At 32.8% G+C, this 22,006-nt stretch overlaps 1 protein-coding gene and 1 long non-coding RNA gene across 2 annotated transcripts in view; both read right to left on the reverse strand.

The window, feature by feature from the left end:
* LOC143228506 (serine/threonine-protein kinase atr-like) overlaps positions 1–9,860 on the reverse strand; it is a 56,878-nt gene extending 47,018 nt beyond the window's left edge. The window contains exon 1 of the mRNA XM_076459756.1: positions 9,812–9,860. The gene's annotated coding sequence lies outside the window, so the exon portion shown is untranslated. The remainder of the gene's footprint in view (positions 1–9,811) is intronic.
* LOC143230295 (uncharacterized) overlaps positions 1–18,473 on the reverse strand; it is a 28,678-nt gene extending 10,205 nt beyond the window's left edge. The window contains exons 1-3 of the long non-coding RNA XR_013016374.1: positions 18,422–18,473; positions 18,134–18,197; positions 9,798–9,953 (exon numbers count right to left, since the gene is read on the reverse strand). This is a non-coding gene — a long non-coding RNA (uncharacterized LOC143230295). The remainder of the gene's footprint in view (positions 1–9,797; positions 9,954–18,133; positions 18,198–18,421) is intronic.
* Positions 18,474–22,006: the final 3,533 nt, after the last annotated feature.

The following is a 22,006-nucleotide window of genomic DNA, read 5'->3' on the forward strand; positions in this document are numbered from 1 at the left end:
TAACTGGTTTTGTGTATTTACCATAAGCTTGTAACCACCATGTAACTATGAATGTATATGCACCATAACAATGATAGTACCTTATGTGATTTCAAAAAACTTGGTATACAGTAAGCAAGTATTTTGCAAACAAACACAATTAAAATTTTCAGTTGAGAAATTTCATTAAAACTTTGTCCATAAATATAAGGAGTAAGATGGTGGGTGAATGGTGCAAATGTAAAGTGATTTTCATGTCAAAATAAAAATAATTTTCTTTACCTAAAACTTTTAAAACTTTATTTGCATAATCACTAAATTTTTCTAAATATATGTAACTTTTTTTTTTCAGAAAAACTTTGCAATGTTTTTCTTGTTTTATCTACCATAACATATACTGGGTTGGGGAACTTAAACTTACCTTGTTACCACCATATAAAATTATGAAATACATATAAATTACCCTTTTTCATTCTAGAATGATATAAAGTTATAACAAGATACTAGAACTGTTTATTTTAAATACCTTATAGCTTGTAACAGTACAGAGATGCTTATATTTTATTGTTTATTGTACCTTGAATGTTGTGTAACTAATAATTATACCACACAAGTTGTAAATCCCTGAACAGATATGCAATGAACATTAACATATCAAATTATATAAATATATATTATATATACATGAGCTGCTCACAAACATACTCTGTTAAGAAGAATTTCTTTCATTCTTTACTTTATCTTATAAGTTTCTATTTTTATATTTTACTTACTGTTATAATAATAAAGAAAAAACATTAAAAACATGCAATAAAGTACATGCCTTGGTCTTTTCTTCATTTTTTATTTTATCTGTCATAAAATGTTATATTTTTTTACATATTAATGGCATTAATACAACAATTAATGCAAATAATAGCACAGAATAATGACACACAGAAAACACTGTCCTATAATTATCATAATTTTCTGGCTTTCTAACTGTATAATAATATCCTCAAAGAAATTCAGCTAAGCTCTACAATTTCAAACGACAAAACAGATAGTGCTGTGTAAAGAAAACAACAAGCTTCATCATTAGATAGATTAAAACTTTAGCTTTCTATTGGGTATCAATAATATTGTATGAAACATTAAAGAGAACTATTGGTATTTGTGAAAGATGGAATGCAATAGGTGGGTCTGATTATCCAGTTTGTGGTTTGTAGGAAAATAACAATGGGAGATATAAAAAGTATACTTTGTCTATATTATAATTAGAAGTCTATGTGGCATTTCTTATTTCTTGGAGGGGTGTTCAATAAATTAGAGAAGAGGAAGAACTTAAAGATCAAATGTAACAATTCTAATACCAGGAAAAATTTAGGATTTTATAATTATTTATTTTTAACAATAAGAACTTTAAACAAATATTAAAATTGTGTTCACAAACTATGTTTTTATACCAAATTTATCTGTGTATATTGACAATAAAGTCTTTGATTTAAACTTTAAATGTAACTCTGTAAAACATTGTGACATGCACACCTTAAGCAACAGGATGTCAAAGGGCTAACAAAGTAGATATCTTTATACACAATCACCACAAAAGTATAACATGTAAACAAGTTCTCCATGAGCATTCACTAATAATATTAGAAGGTAGACAACTTCCTTTAATTATCACAATTTTTCTTGTTTTCTAATTTTTGGTGGTCAGGAGGTAGGTCAAATTCACCAACATTGTATAAAGAAAATAACATAAAATATAAAGTTTTACTAAAAACAAACAATTGTATATAAGACAGAACAAATAAAATTTGACATTTTTAGATGAGGGTTATTTTCAGTCTTAAGATGTAAATTACTTTCCACAGAAATATATTCACAGAAAAATTGTTTTTTTACTTTACTAAAAACACTTCACTAAAAATAATTTTTTTAATGTGAAACACTTATAACATTCACTGAAAGTCTGTCATTTGTTTTAAAGATATGTATACTACATTAAAAGTCATTAGTATCAAAAGTGTAAGTGAGTAAAGACAAATATGTCATGTGAGCCGTCAAACAGACTCATGCTGAACCAGATAAATCTATTCAAGTTCTCCATTTACAATATCCAAGGGAAAGCAACATTTTATGTGTTAACCACTGACATGAAACTGGTTAAATGTCTAAACTATCAATTAGTGCACCATGACTCATGTATAATGAAAACCACAATCTAACAAAGCCATTTACCAGAAGATTTTGCATGCAGTGTTCATGCATACAAAAATAATTAGGCTAAGGACCGTATGGTAGGTTAAAAGAAATTATTTGTAAATTTCAACACCATGGTAGTGATTCATTGATCACTTTTTAACAATTAAATGAGCTAGGGTGAGAACACTGAGTTTTTAGAATTTCCTATGCTTGTACCTTGGACATGTCATAATGGTTCTGTTTGAATGAATATAGTGGTAAAATTTAGGGCATGAAATAAATGTCATGGTACAACATGCAATGCCTCAACTATGTAGAAAGAAGCTAGCATATTGAACCAGTATGTGTTAGAAGGAATAAATTTAATAGCAATCCACAAATAAATCGTGATAAAAACAGTAATAACACACAAATGACGTTATCATTCCACAACTCAAAATGAGGAAATAATTGTCAGTAGATCAGAGACTTTGCATAAAAACTTTATGTGATGCTTGTTGGACTCTTCATCTAATTGCTGTAGACTTGAAATTTTCCCCAAGTACTGTCAACTACACCACAGATAATGAGTACAATACAGATAAATTTGAAAATAAGAAGGGAAGAAACAGAACACCTAGAGTCAATGAAACTGGCATTAAGTACCTTAGTTTGTGCAACCTTCTGGATAGAAAGAAAACTGGTTTCAAGCATGTGATAAATGACCATGTACCAAATGAAAGAAATTTGTCCAGATCTACAATATCAAGATAAGTCAATGATGATAGAATATTTGATCATGTAGCATTTGAAAAACCTTTACTTTGTTCTCCAAGTATTGACAAGAAACTGGACTGCTGATAATTGAAAAGAGGTAATATGGATGGAAAAGTCAAAGTTTGAAATAGTTTTACTCAAAGTGTACATTGTACATCCAGCAGAAGAAAGATGAGAAATTCTTATTTCAATGCACAGAACCTGTGATAAAGCATGGGAGAGGCAATGTGATGGTTTGAGGTGTTTTTCTGTAGAGATGACAGGAAATTTCTGCAAAATAGGTGGAATAATGGACCACTAAATAATGATCCATCATGGCAGACCAAGTGGTACTACCAAGAGAATAATGACCCCAAACACTCATCCAACATATGCAGAAATTACTTAGCTGAGAAATAAGCCACTGGAGTTATTCAAAATAATACAATAGTTCCCTAAGAGCCCCATCTCAAATGAGCAGATTTGGAATTTTAGAAATCAAAAACTTGAAAAATCAAAAGCTACTTCCAATGAAACAATATGGGAGTGTATCAGAGACATTTTGACTAAACTCCCAAAGGACACTGTGATTAAACATCTTGTAACAAAGCCTGAAAGACTTTCCATAGTTATTAAAGTAAAAGGAGACACAACAAATATTCACTGTTTGTTGAACTCTCACTAAATTTTTCTTGCACTAAATGTGAAGAATAATAAAATATCGATATTGTACCTGTGATTTATCTTCAGATGCTTTTTGAAAGCTGCCTGAAATCTGATTTTTGACTTTGTCCTAACACTTTTGCACAGTACTGTAGGATGGGCCAAAATGAAACTAAACATACTGGTACTGCTTTTTGGTGTATGTTATCAAGATAATAGGTTCAAAGTAAACCAAAATATCTGAGTAAAATAACAGTAATTTATACCATATCTTTAATAAGAGTTCAGAGGCAATGTGGCGTTTATTTACGTCCACTTCTAGACACCTGTCTAGAAAGTCTTGAAAATCTGTAGGCAGGTTATCTTTATTTTCATTGTTTGGTTTCCATTTGTCAATATTAAATCAAGTACCTGAAAAAGGAGTGTGAGTTGATGACTAAATCAATAACTTAACACAAAATAATTCTAATAATAAAAATATACATGTTTATATAATGAAAACAATTATATATATCAGAAATTATAACCAATACTGTTATGACACTAGCATTACAGAGATAGAATATACCTTACTTACAAAACACAAAAATACTATCTGATTCATGCACTATTACTGACTCATGTCACATGACACCCATGACATCGGAATGTACAAATCTTTGGATAATACTCAGTAATTCTGTCGAAATATCTCCACAAAATATAACTTTACAGTAGCAGAACACCCTGAGTGAATTACCTAACATGTCACCATTTATTTATAGGGGTTTAACAAGATGGTAGAGATATTGTGGCAGAAAACACTATGCTTTATGTATTTTAAAGATTATTATATCATACGCTCCACAAAACTCAATAATTAAGAGTCTTAGATTAGACTTGAAATTAAAAGAGTATTTACGACCAATAATGTCCACATATGAATCGTTTAATTACAATCTTGGTAAATACATAGCATGGGCATTCTCCAAATATGTAACATCAGCCAGCTCATTCATCAAAGACTCTTTTAATTTCAAGTCTAATCTGAATCAACTTAATCATAAAGCCTTAATGGCCAGTTTCGATGTTATATCCTTCTTTACAGAAGTTCCAACCACTGAAGCCTGCAAGATAGCCTTAGAACTCTATATCCGAGAACCTAACCCAACTATAGAAATTCCCAGTAACCAGTTAGCAACCCTCATAGAATTCACCACGATAAAGACAAACTTCATGTTCAACAACCAAAACTATATACAAACAAATGGCCTAAGCATAGGGAACCCAGTATCACCAGTTCTAGCCAATATTTTTATGACACAAGTTGAAACACAAGCAATTAACACAGCATTACATCCACCACTATACTGGTACAGATATGTAGATGACACGGTTGCTGGATTCAAATCTACAGAACACAAACTTAATTTTTCAATCACATTAACTCTATACATCCCAACATTAACTTCACATGTGAACAGGAAGAAAGCAATCAAATATCATTTCTTAACCTCAAAATTACAAGAACTGACACACAATTCAAAACAGAAATCCACCGAAAAATCACCCATACTGGACTATACATTCCTTGGGACTCAGCACATGAAACAAAACAAACACTCAACATACTAAGAAACCAAATAAACACAGCCATAAAACTATGCTCACCAGATAAGATTACCGATGAATTAGACAAAATAAAACAATACTTCATCAACATCAATAAGTTTCCTCCACAAACTGCAGAAAACATTATACGCACACACCTAGACAGAAAGCAAAATCAACCAACTAAAGTAAATACAGCTCACGAATCAAAAAACCACGAAACCATATACTGCTGTATACCATATATTCCTGACATCAGCAAACAAATAACCAACATTTGGCAAAAATTAGTAACAAAATATGACATTCCAGTTAATACCAAATTTATTCAAAAACCAGGCATAAAACTGAGGTCTATACTATGTAAAACTACACTGACAAACACCACACCAACATTATTTATAAAATACAATGTGATAACTGCCACGACTTCTATATTGAGAAACAAGTAGAAAAATGGAAACCAGATTCAAAGAACATAAAAGTCACTTTCACACGTTTTCAACACTGCAAGTCAAATAAACACAACATAACCATAGAAAACACTCAAATACTAAATAAAGAAACAAACACAAACAAACGCAAAATTAAAGAAGCCTTACTTATACAACAACTTAAACCCAAAATAAACCAATATAAAGGAAGGCCTTTATACCTATATTAATATAATAAAATAAATAAAATTATATATTCAAACATCTAATACCGCCCTCTACATTTCAACACACAGTTACACAACCCCCTTTCAAAATGTGGTCAGCTTCCGGTCAGTTACCTCTTTCTTTGTGAACCTGACGATGACCGAAGAAGGTCGAAACGTTGTTCGCTCTTCTATGTAAAATATTTTCTCAACCCAAACGAGCCGTTTTTGCATATAATCAGTTCACTTGTTTACCACTTTGCAAAATAAAATTGACAAATGGAATAAAAATTAAAACAGACTCAAAAGGAAAAAATATTATTAAAATATCCACTTCAGACTCCACGCATACCTAGATAAAAATGCTGCACTTTACAGGTCATAATTCTTTCAAAACAGAAATTAATTACATGATTTATGTTCTCCTTGTAGCTGGCCAATCAACTAAGATGTTAATAAACCAGAAGAACATATTACTTTTGAGCCATTAATAATACAAATTCACACTCAAATTGATACCAGGTGAACTATCACATGAAGCAGTAGATACCATCTCTGATGACTCATGTTAGGTACAGCAACACCTAGAAGTCAACTAGCATGCCCTAGTAAAAAGTTCTGAGCTAGAATCATAAAAAATGACTCAGAATTTTATGTTTCATATTTATCAAGCTGAGGTACCTTTCCTTTATTTGTGCATGAACTTAAACAAAATCTGAAGGTGGAAGATATGATAAATGAGAAAAATCCTGATTTTCATACAATTAATTTTAACATTCATTTACTAGACTGTATAATGGTCATTATGACCCTGTAGAAAGAGGTAGTATCAATTGTAATGTCAGTAGTGGTGCATTCTGTTACCTGCTTTCAACACCCAGCTCATAACTTCTTTCCACAGTGTTTCACATGATTATTTAATAGAAAGCCAATGGCTACAGAAGTGTCTTACAGACAGGTCAAAGTAAGAAATTACAACTCAAACAACAGCTTTTCATACCAACCTTATGGTGGCTGTTGAAATAGAAACTTCATCTCAGTTTATGCATTATTGTAACAAAGGCAGTCATCTTTGTTCATTTAATTCCTTCAAAGAAAGCCCATCACAGTCTTCGAGATGTATATATTAAATGTTTGTGTGCTCTGTGCATCGATGAATATAACTGATGTTAACTCAATCAAAGTGTTCAATAACAGCAATAATGGGGTGGAGAAGTTAGGAACCATGCATGGCCACTTCCAAATTATCTTCACATTTACCCTCATTAAGAAGGAGATCATTTATTGAAAGCACTACTGTTTTTGCTTGTTTGAAAACATTATACACAGCTTAGTTAAGACTGGTCCAGTGAACCTGGATTAGTTAGACAATGGAACAAGAGACAGACACAGATTTTTGTGTTTTGTATATATACACAATATAGCAATGAGGTATATGGTATCTGTACACCACCTAATTCTACCTTCAACAAATCAAGAGTGGATTTAGAAAGTTATTTTCCTTCTTTCTCAGACAACATGTGAAGAGAGAAAAGAGTATTGTTTTTCACCTGCTATAGATCTCTCAGACCTATGGTGTCCAACATGGTCACCGCTTGCCACATGCCAAAACAGCTATTGACCTGTGGTGAACTGGTGCTTTACTTCTACCACCTATTTTTTTGTATAATTAATTTTCTTAATAAATAATTGAAAACATTACTATGTATTTTTTACCCATCTTTAAAAACACAGTTAATTTTTTTGCCTCAAAGTGAAAATGTTAACACATTTTAAACAGTTTGGGTGACTATGAAATACAGTTGGACACTGGTGCATTAGACCTAAAAGCACACCCACTCCTACAGCGTTTTGAAGAACCATAATTTTTCCAATGTTCTGATTTCATTTCAGTTAAAAATGCACTTTTAAATATTGTATATAATAATTTAAATTTCTGTGTTGGACTAAGGATTCTTTTACAGTGGATGTTTGCCATTTTTTGGAGATAAATTCAAAAATAAATAAACAGTATGCATTCCACTTATTTTAAAATATGTTCAAAACAAGTGAAACATGACAAATTCTTCACACTACATGTATCACAACTGGATCTAAATACTGTATGGTTCTCTTCTTCACAAAAATCCATTTTGGCCAAATTCAATTGGTTTAAAATGCAGTTGACAAGCCAAACTATTTTTCTCTATTTTAAATAATTCATTTCACATTTTCTAACTTCTCTCTGACTGAAACTCTTTTTGTCCTTGGCTTTATTTTTGGCTCACTTCCTACTCTGTAGCCTCTTTTTGGTTGTTGACACTTTTTATATCTTACATTGAGGTATCCTAGAAATCTCTGTAGCCTTAATATCAATTACACAACTTACAATAACCATCTGCTTTCAACTCTCTTATTGTGAAACAAAACAGTCATGAAATATTAATTCACAAAATTAACACTACTTACATTAAACAGTGTATTTTATCTTACAACCCTGAACTTATATTTTCTAGTCACTACACTACTTGCCATTGGTTGAAAACACTTAAATAAAGTTTGTTGTAATGCAGTTTTTGAAGAGGAGGAAAAGAGAAAGTGGACCAGTTTGAACAATTCTTGAATTTCAAAAGATAACTTAATTTTAGTGAAATACTTGATCAAATACTTTGAATTTTTTTGTATACAAAAAACCAGTAATATTTACAGAAAGCTAGTCAGATTTTGTGAAGATACACATATTATTTTAAAAGTTACAGTGTGGAAACTGATGATTATGAACAAAGTCACACACACCGAGTCTGTAATGAAAAGGTTCATTTCTTTTGTTCCTATCCCCCTCTTACATGACATTTTAATAAAAGAAATGTAGTTCCTCTATCCAGGAAGTATTTATTGCACTGTCTATTGAACCTTACCCTTCCAAGAAGCCAACAGTTGTTAACTACTATTCACAGCAGTGGATATACTAATTAGACTCCTTACTGAAAACCTGTATGCATCTGTTGGATGCACTTTGTTTCACTGTTACTTTGTGTTGTATCTTACCATTTGTACTTGAATGAAAAGGAAAAGAAAGAGAGTAAGATATTTGGTGTAGACCGAAGACAGTTTTGAGACAGCGGAGTTGTTTTATAGTACCTATAAAAAACAAAACAACAACATCCCATTCCATTTTAAGCTTTGATGTTATACTTATAATGCTAACAAACATCTCATCAGGGTCCTAGCAACATAAGAACTGGTAACTACAATTTTCTCTCCACATGTAAAATCTAGGTGATATTCACCCAATCATATAAAGCATTTTGAATTGTATGTAATTCTCATAACACAATAACAGTTTTAAAGAAATGTGTTCTTTCATTTTATACTTAAAATAATTACTAAAAGTACTCTATTTCTTATCTCACAATAAGGCACAGAGCCTTCTAGAACAACATTTCAGTCATCACAAGACATTTGATAGTTTGGTTTTTAATAGGAGCTCAATAACACAAACAATGGAGGTGGATGGGTGAACTAATGTACCTGTCTTTCTCCTCTTATGCTCCAAAAGTGCTCTTTTTCCCCATTATTAAACACTGTCCATAATTAGACCTTGCCTGCTGTGAGCTTGGAAATACAAATGTCAGCTTCAAAAATAATTGACACATATACACATATTAAATGTTGATATACAAGAAAACTGCTGTTCAATTTTACATTTTAAAAGGGTTTGTAAGATTGACTGAAAAGAATAAGAGATCTACATCGATCAACCCATATGGAGCAGAGGAAATCCACAGCCTTCTGTAACCACCCCCTCATAAATGGTTTTGCAACAGATTGCTTAAAAAGTAAGACCCCATTTTGTTGATCCCCTGCTTTTATAAGGCAGTAACATCTTTTCCAGATGTTACTGTAGGAGCTTCATTATGTATGTTTAGCTCACTTCAAGAAATTTAATGTTTGAAAAAAAAAGGAAATGGACAAACGTGTACTTGCTGTGGAGTGACTGACACCTCTACCCCCATAGTTTCACCTGTTTATTGGTACCTTTCCTTCTGATGGACAGATTCTTCCTTCACAGGCTTCTTCACATTAATCTTGTTCAACCTCACTGACATGACAACACGGAGCTGGAAAGTTGAACTTGAAGGCCATTCACACAGTGAAAAAGGCTTAAAATCTTATAGTTCTGTAAAGAAGAAAGATACAGTTTTGTTCACACTAAATCTTGTTCTGAACACAAAATCTCAATTTTGTCCCAATTTATTTTGAACATTTTAACTAATTCCTGGGCAATCAAGATTCAAGTCATGTAAAATTTGCATAGCTTTTCTTTTCCAGTTTAATATACAATTATAAGAAAGTTAACTGTTTAACAAGTTTTACTGCTATTCATTTAATGTTACTATAAAAACTTGGAGAAAAAACAGAATAGTATTCAGTATAAATCTTTACAAAGTTCTTGAATGGGAAAACTTGAAGTAGGCACTTCATGTGCAGCAAGCAATATGTAGACTAAATTACTAACTACAATACCCATACAGTAAGACAGTACAAACAATTCATGAGGTAAAAAAACAGCAAAAGCACAATGTGAAATTATTAAAACAATATAAAAGTAATAGAAAGAATAGCAAACAAAAACTTTATCACAGGCAACATTTAAAGAAAATATTAAGAAAGTGAGAGATACCAGTACAGCATTATAAGCAAAAGACCCAGGAAACATTTCAAACAAAAATATAGTAGCATTCTTACTGTTTTGTAAGAAAATATTAAAACTCCCACAATCTTGGTAAACAGTATGATTTTGTAAAGTTCATTATAACACATTATTTCTTACATCGAGGATATTACAATAACCTGTTTTGTTTTCGTACTCAAGTTCAAATTCAGTCCTCCACAACAACCAACAGTTAAACTCACAAGAAACAACAGAGTTCTAAATATTAATATGGATAATACCCCATACCATTTTTAACAAATGACTTGAAAGTCACCATTTATCAAGCCTGCTCATTCTACATAAAAATGTATGGCAAACCTATTTAGTAGAAACATACAATTCTGGTCAAAACAATGCTAAACAGAAGTAAAACTTAAACCTAAAGTTAAGAGCTTATGTATGTGTTAAAATTTTAATGTTCATTATAACTTAAATAAGATGATTTGTTTTGGTCACTTCAAGTTTAAATTATGTCATGTAAGACAATATTACTATAACTGTACATTATTATGTGTCAAGTTATTGTTATAACATTGTTGTAAATATCTGATGAACGTTTTACACACAATTTGTTTGTGTAGAGGTAAATGAAAATAAATAGATAACCATAATACAGTTGATTTTAAACTTTAAACTACATACATGTCTGTCTTGGAATTTTATTTTTAAAGTTATGCAGTCTGAACTACATAATCACGAGCAAAATACTGTACACAGTTGTGTATGTAGTCATTACAAGTTATGAAAAGGTATATACGTGGTTGTTATGTATACAGTAAATTTAGAATAACTACACATTGTGTATACAGTCAAATTAAAGCAATTCACTTTGCACTCATCCATATATGTTTCAAAACTGTGGAATATTATTTACTGTTGGCTGCAACTAGGTAAGCTACACACTAATCAAATCTACCTGAATGTACACTATAAACTATGCATATCATAAAAATGATAACATCTTAGCTAACAGACTGTTATCAAATTTAATTTTCTACATGACAAAGAAAAGGAACAGAAAATACAGTACAACTATCTTGCTGTTCCTGATTCAAATTCAGAAAAAGGTAAATAACTAATATATGACTCTTAATATTAGTACTATATTACTTAAGACAGATGTGCCAGTACAAATTTATAATGATTCTTGGATGTTTTCCATTGTTCTTTTAACCTGAGATTATTTCTCTTAGACACAAATTTATTCTTGCTTAACGTGGGCAATATAGCTTACCTTCATCAAACTTTAATTTTAAAAAATACAATGAAACCATGCTCCAAGCGTGTACAAGTTCCACAAGCACTGCTGCTAACTCTGCCTAGCAATCATATAAATCTGACCATATCCATTCCCTCTCTTTCGTTGATCACTCATCAAATTAGATTACAAGTATTCAGAGAAGTAGCTTCTACATCTTACAACAACAAAGTTTCACAAATAGAAGGAAGTATAAAGTACAATAGTACTATTTCATGAAACTATGGATATAACTCTTTGAATGTTAACCCATTCATAGATATCCCTCTTTGTGTGACACTTACGCAAGAGTCTGCATGATATATTTGAACTAATGATACGCTATGACTAGTCAGTAACAATTTAGTGATCAGCTTTCATTATGCTCTAAATGCCACATGCAATGTGTAGAAATTCACACACCTATATGTGGTGCATTAATACAAGAGTATTATGATGTTGAACAACCAAGTTACTGCTATTACATACCCTTCTTTATTACTGACATGATTTTGTTGGTATTTACCAAAACCAAATTTTGTATGTCTGCAGCATTATTGCCCTTGCAAAAGATGCAATTAGAAAGCTTTCATGTCCAAAGCACACCACTCTTTCATGCATGTTTTCCATAAACCATACAGTATATGAAGACAGTGCTTTCACAATCCATGTTACAACAGTGTAACAGCATATATAATCTTTAAGTATTGCTTCTGGTGGCTTGAATGTTATTTATCATTTTATACTAGTAATTGTATTTGTTTCATTCTACACCTTCTTAACCCTATTACTATGTGTAGGGTCATGGGATGTTATCACATTTGTAGATTTACATTCAAAATTTTATTGAACCATTATTTTATGAATATATGTAGTAGCATGTAATTCAAATGTAACAGTACACAACAATTAATTAATTTAAAAATAAATATTAAAACAAATTCCTAAATATCAAATTTTGTTTGTCATGTACTAAACTACATGCTTCTTTATTTAAATTATATTTCTGATGTCCAAAGGAAAAGTTTATACTTTTTCACATATAGAAATATAAATTAATAAATTTTGACAAGATAGAATATAAAATAAAAAAACCTCCTTTCTTATCTATTTTCTGAAATATTACTATATTTAGAAAATCAAAAAAGTTAATTCTGTCAATTTCTTTGGTTTTTGGAAATGATTGTTTACACATTCTTACTTTGTTCTATGAAATGTTTACAACCAATTGAAAGCTCAGAATTTTTACCCACATGGTATTTTAGGTTTGAAAAGTGTCTTCATGAGTAGATCCATTTTTTTGTTGTTGTAGACTCACAAGGAAAGGTGAGATGAATGATGTTTAAAAATATTTTTAGACATAAATACATTTTAATTAATAAGAATTATTAATTACACTAGAAATCTGTGGTACTTAAATATAACCTATGATGTTCTTTATATCAATATGTGTATATAAAACAAGAAAAATATTTTACATACTTCAGTTGTAAAATGTGACAAGGCTTAGCAAACTGTGGAAAGTAAGTACACATTCATTGAGAAGAAAACATCATTGTTTTTCTGTATTTCTTTACTTAATGTTCTGTTCTCTATGATAAGTAATTGATATTTCAAGATTTACTTGTAGACAGTAATAATATGTATAAATATAAATGTACATAAAATGTACTGCATTACAACTGAAACATGATTGTATTCTACAAAATACTGGTCTTCAACAAAGTTATTTCATCAATATCATATATATCATTCTCAGCAGTTTTCAGTTCATCTCTGTGTGCTTCTACATCATAATGATTTAAAGATTTATAAAAAGAATCCAGTTTATGATTAACATTGTAATTGTGTCTGTTGAGGTTCACACAAATAGTGGTTTTTACTGTTTTAGTTACTGATGAAGTTATGATCAGAAAATTATTTTTGGGAGCAGTTTGGTCGTACATAAGTAGTTTAATATTTCACTGCATGGAGTAGTTCTGCAGCAGCCATTCCAGATGTATGATAAATTTTAATTGTTTTTCATAAATTGGTTTTGATTCATAGTTTTAACACAAAACATTGTTTAATCTTTTTGCTTATTTTATTCAGTATGTTATATTTTCTGTTGTCACATACTTTTTAAATAGAGTTAAAGTATCTATGTAAATCAGATGAAAGTCTTATATGAATACTGATCTTTTATTTTTGGCAAATGTTATATGCTGTATCTATTGTGCTGTAACACTTGTAGTTGTGTTTTTATTGTCATGTCATCCTGAAGTGAGACTATTTTACATCATTACAATAATTAGTACTTCCTTACTGTGAAATGGACTGTAGTACAGTGCACAAGGTTCAGAGTTAGAATTAACAGTGTGGAATATGTATTAAAGTTATTGATTTCATCTCTATCTACACATCTTCTTGTTCAATTCTCCATGAGCCTGTTGTAGTCCTAAGAAACCTATAAGACAGTAGTTGGATGGAGACTTAGTTTTAATGTTTGAGTAATGATTATTTTGGTGATTGCACAATGATATTAGGTGGAATTTCTTATTGTTCATGTTTGAAACAATTCTGTGCAAAACATTTAGGGATTTGTATTTTGCAGCTACTTATAACTGTGTGACAGGCATTACTGTACTTGAATACCACACATTAAGGTCAATCTGAGGTTTAGTTTAATAAACTGAGTGCTAGCTCAGCTAGTGTGCTTTCTGAAGAGAATAAACCATGGTTACTTGGAAATTTAATTTCAATGATTAGCCAAATGTCTCATCATCTTATTAGTGACGTGCATGAATGGATTAAGGAGATTCCAACTATCCCTATATCTACTATCTCGCAAAACCACAGCCAAGGGAACTGGCTTGGAGAAATCAGCATGACCAGTCAAAAGTTCACAGTTCCTCCTGCACAATTTCTCAGGCTTTGCAAAGTGTATTCAGAAGTAAACTTGTCTTTTTGTTGTTATAGTTTATGAAGAAAGGGTGATGTTCAAAAGATTTTGTTTTTAGACCAGATACAGTTTACTTAATAAAAATGATTAATACAATGGAATTTTATAGTATGGATAAAATAACTTATGATTTTGTATTATTTAACAATGGTTACATAAAAAAAAACATACTTTGCATACTCCTTTTGGAAGTTTGAAACTGAGGTGGTGAAAATACACATTCTGATACCACATGTCTACTGAATGGCATAATATCATAACATTCATTTCAATTTCTATGACTTAATGACAAAAGTTGGATAAGAAAAATTTACTTACAACAAAATTTTTCATTAAACATTTTCTTCAAAACACTAATTTCAAATCAGGTGGTTAAGGCACTCAACTCAGAACACGTGGGTTAAGGGATTGAATCCTCGTCACAACAAACATGCTGGCCCTTTGAACTGTGGGGGTGTTAAATGTGATGGTCAATTCCACCATTCACTGGTAAAAGAGAAGCCCAAGAGTTGGTGGTGGGTGGTGATGACTAACTGCCTTCCCTCAAGTCTCACATTACTAAATTAGGGATGTCTAGCACAGATAGCCCTCGTAAAGCTTTGCTGGAAATTCAAAACAAATGAGTTTGGTTTTAAATTGGAAATTATAATTCAAATTTTAGTATTATATATCAGTTAAATTTTTAATTTAAAAGTGAATATTGAGAAAAACAAAACAATTTCTAAATATCAGTTTTTATGCATTTTATGATGTGCTCAAATTAGAGTTTGTGATGTCCAAATACCAAGACTATAGTTTCTTATGAGTTAGGAGCTCAAATTACTGATATTGAGAAGTTATAATATGGAAAATTGAATCTCCCATCTTTTCTGCTTGCTGCATTTACTGAATTAGTCTCAGTGCCCCTACCTACCTCTTGCCATTTTTGGAAGCACTTGCTTATGTACACTTACTTTTGAATATGACTCAAACAGAGCTAAGTTACAGAGTTTTATAAATTATAGTGCAATTCTAAGGTACTGATATAGTAATTTATGGCTTTTTGTTATTTTGAAACGTACACATGCTAAATCTTAAATATTATTTTGTTTCACATCTTACTGTAAAATTTTGAGACTTGATATTCAGTACTGAGTCAAGCCCCAAATGAGTAAAAAGGTTCAAAACTAGAAAATATTATTGTTTACTCTACTTCTTTATTTACTGTTCTGTATTTTAAGATAAATTAAATTTAAGAACTTTTTATAACTTATAACTCAGTTGTGACTATTTTACAAAATACTAGTTTACACAAATACAGCCAATACAGGTCACTTTGTACAGACTGTAAACTATGAGTGTAAACTTTTACTATAACTTCATGGTTGAGTAATTACTGTAACGTTGCTCATCAGACTGCTATAATTTTATATTTCACTACTTTGATATGATGATCTCTTTATCACATCAACAAAGTTACACAAAAATTACGTCATAGTGAAACAGGAATGCTGTAACTAATTAAGACTTGAGATACTTCCTCAGGCAATGTTTTATATTTTATACTTGTGAAGAATATCCAAGTTTTAACTAAAGAAAATACTTCATAACATTAATCATTAAGTTTACCATAGATAGTTACAAAAATGACTGGTCCACTGCCTATAACTTTTATTTATAAAGACATGTTCTAGCAAATATTTAAAAGTAAAAATTAAAGATCAAAATAAAATGGCTTGTTTCACATGAAAAGTCAATGTAAGTATTAGCATGATAAAGAGTAATATTATAATCTGGAATCATACCACTGATGAATGCAAGTAACTAAAAATAAATTTGTCGAGTGTAAAACAAGTTCTAAAACATGGATCAATAGTTTTTTTCATGTTTAACTTTCATTTTCAGTATTGCTACAGAATTTAGTAAGTTTTGCAGACTGACTGATATATAGGCCATCTAATTTACATATAAATCTTCAAACTCAAGTTTTATTGTGTGAGAAGACTGTAACACTAAAATCTTTCAGCCTTTTCTGTTCTCCACGAATAATTGTTAATGTAATATCAACCAACTATTAAAAGAAAAAAGCTGCAAATGAACAGACAAAAATATTATAATTAAAATTTCACTTGTTACTAAAAAGCAAAATTATCAGTTTGTAGGCACAAGGATGTTAATCCAGTTTGTTTGTAACAAAAGAAGTTATCTAAGCTGAAATATAGATAGAAACAAATTTCTTCCAGCAATGTGTTTAAACTGATCACTTTCTTGGCAAAAGAAACAGACATTTCATAATTATGTCACTGAAGACCCAATCCAGGAACTTCAAACTACTTTTTTCTAGTAAATTACAACTAGTTATATTGTGATTTCACTTTCCTTACACTTCTATGAAAAAGAGATTCTCATTTAACATTTAGACGTGTAGACATAACAAAGAAATAAAACTCTAGACTAACACTTCCTGAAGTCTTGTTGTCCACATCTCCCCTTTGATAAATGTAGTTTCTTCCACACACACACTTTTTCAAATGAAGAGATACAATACACACAGATTAAAATGTTATATGTGTTGTTGCAATTACTTATAACCTCATTAATAAAAAATTATATTAAAATGCTTAATTTTGCATTATTACACAATCAACTGCACCCTAACTGCTATTGTTCCCTCCACCTACACTTTTGGAAATGTTTATCAAAACCATATTATTCCCTCCACCTACACTTTTGGAAATGTTTATCAAAACCATATTAATTGTTCCCCTGTAAATAATACATACCCTAACTGCTTCATTCATGATATAAAGAATACAAGCTACTGTAAATCACTTCAGCTTCTTGTGACCTTTCTGAGCAAATCCTTATGGCAGAAGAATAAAACTTTTACTGGTACACATGACAGCAAATGTACACTAGCCCAGTGGTTGCAGCTGTGAACAAGCTACTTTAAGTCACTTCAGCTTCTTGTAGCCTTTGTATGCAAATTCTTATGGCAGAAGAACAAAATTTTTATTGGTATGCATGACAGCAAATAATATAATGGAGACACAGAGCAAATCATTCTTTCTATTTCTTCTGCTACTGCTTTGGTGCGTGTGAAGTGTATGTGTTTTCTTAAAGCAAAGCCACATTAGGCTATCTGTTGTATCAACTAAGAGGAATCAAACCCCTGATTTTAGTGTTGTAAAGACGAAGACTTACTGCTGTCCGAGCTAGGGGCACTGCCTTAGTTAATGGATGCTTTACCATCAAAACTAATAAATATGCCTCTGAAACAACATCATGTGATGCGTTTTCCCAGAAAGGTCGAGAACTTTACATTTTTTTCATTTTAATGTCACATATGTCAATTTTATACATACAACAGATTATAAAAAGCACTAATATCTTTTAATATTACCTTAATTGTGGTATGTGAATAAAAGATACATCATAGTACACTTATATCTCTCTAGAGTAATCACTCCTTAATCAGATACGTACTTCTACGATGGTCGACTCCTGATACCTCCTATGCGTTGACCATTTCTCACAGAACACAGTAAACCTACATAACAATGGACATAGTTCAGTTCAGCTAGACAGATCATTATTTCTCGTTAGAACGGATAGCCCAAATAGCCCTCGTATAGCTTTGTGCGAAATTAAAAAAAGGTGGTTACAATAAAACTTTAGTAGCGTTATCTGCTGTTTTAAAATACAAACACACAAAATATATTATTTATGATTAAAAAACACCCGGTAGAAGTTTAAATTAATTACATTTCATACTTTTCTGAAGGTTGAAGACTTGAAAAATAGCAACGACTAGCGCATTTCGCCGTCGAGTAGCTTTGCGCGATATTAAAAAAAAAAATTTCTTCTACTTGTTATATTTTAGTGATATTCAAATCGTGTATATTTAACAGAAATAACTTTAAAGAAAGGGTTTATGCTTGAAAAATTGGGTGGCAATAAAGGTTCCTAAATTTTATTATCTTTATATCAAACTTCTTTTTTTTTTGTATTTCAAAATTAATTTAGATCGCAGTAGAAACAATCATTACCTAATTTAAAACAACGTTGGTTTGTAACAGTGTCCAATAGAAACACCGCCTATACGTAATTACGTCAAAAGTAGAACTCGCTTGTCGCTAAGGGACAAGTTTTATTTAAATAAATTTAGAAAAGAATCATGGCAGAGAATTTCCGCAGAAAATTTATCAATATCTTCAGATTTGGAAAGAGAGTAAAGTAGGTTGTACTTTTAAGCACCGTATCTCATTGTTTAAAAACATCTCTTCCAATTAACGTTTAAAATTTGTTCTAATTTAATATAATAACTTTATCTCAGAAATGACTTTCCAACTTTCTTAACAGTCAGAAAATAAGGCTTAATGTATCGTTTACCTGCTCTGCTCTGAACCTTTTTTGCCAGAGGCGAATGCCCTATAAAGAGAGATAGTTATACAAGTTATCATGTATAACAGCGAAATACCTTCACTGGTTAAAAATAATAATATTTTTCTCAAAGTCCCAGAAAATGTGTTTATGCAGAAGAGTTGAAAAACACAGGCTGCAGTAGCAACCTTGCTTTAGGCTTAGGTATATTCCAACTTGATGGTAAATCATTAAACGTGTTAAATTATCGTGATCTTCAAACTATTGTGTTTTAATGATTCATTTTTAGAACTAAAAAGTAAATGTCTTTAGCAATGGAAGTAATGAGTGGGGAAAAGGTCCCTAGCATCGGGGTCAAAAAGTGGGGTAAATATCTTTAGCAACGGAGTGAGCAGTGGGGGAATGTCCCTAGCAATAGGGGTAAACAGTATGGGAAATGCCATTAGCAACGGGATTAAGCGGTTGGGGAAAAGTCCCTAGAATCGTGAATAAACAGTAAGGGAAATGTCCCTAGAAACGGGGGTAAGCAGTGTTGGAAATGACCCTAGCAACGGTGGTAAGCAGTGTTGGTAATATCTTTAGAAAAGAGGGTAAGCAGTGTCCGAAATGTTCCTTAGAACGTTTAAAGCAGTGTCGGAAATGTCCCTAACAACGTTAGTAAGCAGTGTCCGAAATGTTCCAACAACACCTATAGGCAGTGGGGGAAAGAAGAGGGGTAAATGTCCTTAGCAACTGGGGTAATCAGTGAAAAAAATGTCCCTAGCAACGGGGGGTAATCAGTTTTGGAAATGTCACTACCAACGGGAATAAGCAGTGTCCGAAATGCCCCCAGCAACAATGTAAGCAGTGGGTTTAATGTCCTTGGACATTGGGTAAGCAGTGGGGAAATGTCCTTAGCAATGGGGTGTATTAAAAGGGGGTAATGTCCATAGCAATGAAGCTAAACAGTAAGGTAAATGTCCCTAGCAACGGGGATAAGCAGTGGGCGAAATGTCCTTAGAAAGAGGGTGTATTCAGTGGGGAAAACGTCCCTAGAAAGAGAGATAAACAGGAAGGTAAATGTCCCTAGAAACGGGAGTAAGCAAAGGGTGAAGTGTTCCTAGCAAAGGGTGGTTAGCAGTTGGGAAAATGTTCCTAGCAACGGGTGTATGCAGAGGGGGAAATGTCCCTAGTAATGGGGTGTAAGGAGTGTCGGATATGTCATAAGAACAGGGGCAAGCAGTGTCCGAAATATCCTTAGAAACGGTGTTAAGACATGGGTGAATGTCCTTAGCAACAGGGGTAAGCAGCGGGGAAATGACCCTAGCAACAGGGTTAAGCAGTGGGGGAAATTTCCGTAGCAACGAAGGGAAAGCAGTGGGAAAAATGACCCTAGCAATGGGGGTAAACAGTGGGGGAATGTTCCTAGCAACGGGTAGTAAGCAGAGTCGGAAATGTCCTCAGCAAAGGGGGTAAGCAGTGTCGAAATGTCCCTAGCATCTGTGTTAAACAGTGGGTTAATGTCCTTAGCAACGGGGTAAGCAGTCGAGAAATGACCCTAGCAATAGGGGTAAGCAGGGAGGGAAATGCTTCTAGGAATGAAAAGAAAGCAGTGGGGAAATGTCCCTATTAACGATGGTAAGTAGTGGGGGAAATGCCCTTAAAAACAGGGTAAGCAGAGGGGGAAATGTCCCAAGAAACGGTTGATAGCAGTGGCGAAAATGTCCCTAGCAACGGGGGTAGGCAGTATTGGAAATGTCCCAAACGACGGGAAATAAACAGAGTTGGAAATGTCCCATGAAAAGGTGTAAACAGTAAAGGAAATGTCCCTAGCAACGGAATAAGCAGTGGGAAATGCACCTAGCAACGGGGGGTAAGTAGTGGGGTAAATGTCTTTAGCAACGGAGGTAAACAGTAAGGTAAATTTTCTAACAACGTGGGTAAGCAATGGAGGAAATATCCCTGCAACGGGGATAAGCAGTGGGGAAATGTCCCTAGCAACGTTGGGAAAGCAGTATGGTAAATGTCCGTAGCAAAGGGGGTAAGCAGTGGGTAAAATGTCCCTAGCAATGGGGTTAAACATTGGTTAAAAGGTCCCTCGTAATGGGGAAAAAAGTGGGGTAAGTGTCCCTAGCAACGGGGGTAAAAAGTAGGGGAAATGTCATTAGAAACAGGGTGTATTCAGTGGGGGAAATGTCCCTAGCAAAGGAGGTAAATAGTAGTTGAAATGTCCTTAGGAAAGGGGTTAAGCAGTGGGGAAATAACACTTGAAACGGGTGTAAGCAGTTAGGAAATGTACGTAGCAACGTGGGTAAATAGTAGGGGAAATGTCCCAAATAACAAGAGTAAGCATTGGGTTAAATGTCCAAAGCAACGTGTGGTAAGCACTGAAGGAAATGTTCCAAGAAACCTGGGCAAAGCAGTGGGGAAATGACCCTAGCAACGGGGTAAAACAGCATTAGAAATTTCTCTAGCAACGGGGGTAAGCAGTACAAGTTGTGTCCCTAGCAACAGAGGTAAACAGTAAGGTAAATGTCCCCAGCAACGGGTATAAGCAGAGGGAAAACTGTCCCTAGCAACGGGGTTAGAAAGTGGGGGAAATGTCCCGAGCAACGAGGGGTCAGCAGTGTCGGAAATATTACTAGGAACGGGGGAAAGCAGTGTCCGAAGTGTCCCTAGTAACGGCGTTAAGCAGTAGGTTAAAGTCCTTAGCAACGGCGGTAAGCAGTGGGGAAATGACCCTTGCAAAAGGGGTAAGCATTGGGTGAAATATCTGAAGCTACGGGGGTAAGCAGTGGGTAAAATTTCCCTACCAACTGTTGTAAACAGTGAGGGAAATGTCTCTATAAACTGGGGAAAGAAGGATCCCTAGCAAAGTGTTGTAAGCAGTGTGTGAAATGTCCCTAGCAACGTGAGTAAGCAGAGTCCGAAATGTCCCTAGCATCGGGGTTAAGCAGGTAATTTATTGTTTTTGACAACTGGGGAAAACATTGGGAG

This window comes from Tachypleus tridentatus, chromosome 10 (genome assembly GCF_004210375.1).
Source record: "Tachypleus tridentatus isolate NWPU-2018 chromosome 10, ASM421037v1, whole genome shotgun sequence".
Lineage (NCBI taxonomy): Eukaryota > Metazoa > Arthropoda > Merostomata > Xiphosura > Limulidae > Tachypleus > Tachypleus tridentatus.